Source organism: Ananas comosus, linkage group 19 (genome assembly GCF_001540865.1).
Source record: "Ananas comosus cultivar F153 linkage group 19, ASM154086v1, whole genome shotgun sequence".
NCBI lineage: Eukaryota > Viridiplantae > Streptophyta > Magnoliopsida > Poales > Bromeliaceae > Ananas > Ananas comosus.
In genome coordinates this window covers 922,015-922,486 of record NC_033639.1, presented here as the reverse complement: position 1 = coordinate 922,486, position 472 = coordinate 922,015, and positions in this window count along the sequence as shown.

The window sequence follows — 472 nt, the reverse complement described above, 5'->3', positions numbered from 1 at the left end:
ATATATATATATATATATATATATATATATAACTAGGCTGGAATACTATCAATAACACCAAGCTATTGTTGCTATTAGGTTTTCGGCCCTTGGATGAAAAGATATATGGTTAGAATAATGTAGGCTCTCTAGGGTAGAGTGAGTTATTGATTGAATAGTATAATCTAACGGGTAAAAATAATCAAAGAATTAAATCTAACGGTGAAAAACTCGGTAACACCAAACACTTGGTACTATCGATAGTATCCCAGCTAGACTTTATATATATATTGGATGTATTTTACACCTGATAATTTACATCTTTATATAACAAATTAAGCATTTTTCTTTTTTGAAAAAATAAAAATAAAAAAATTAAGTTTTTACAAAATTTTCCAGTGACAAGTAGGGCTGGCAAATGAGCGAGCCGGCTCGCGTTCGACTCGCGTTCGACTCGATATTTGGCTCGCTCGAACTCGACTCGAAATTAAAT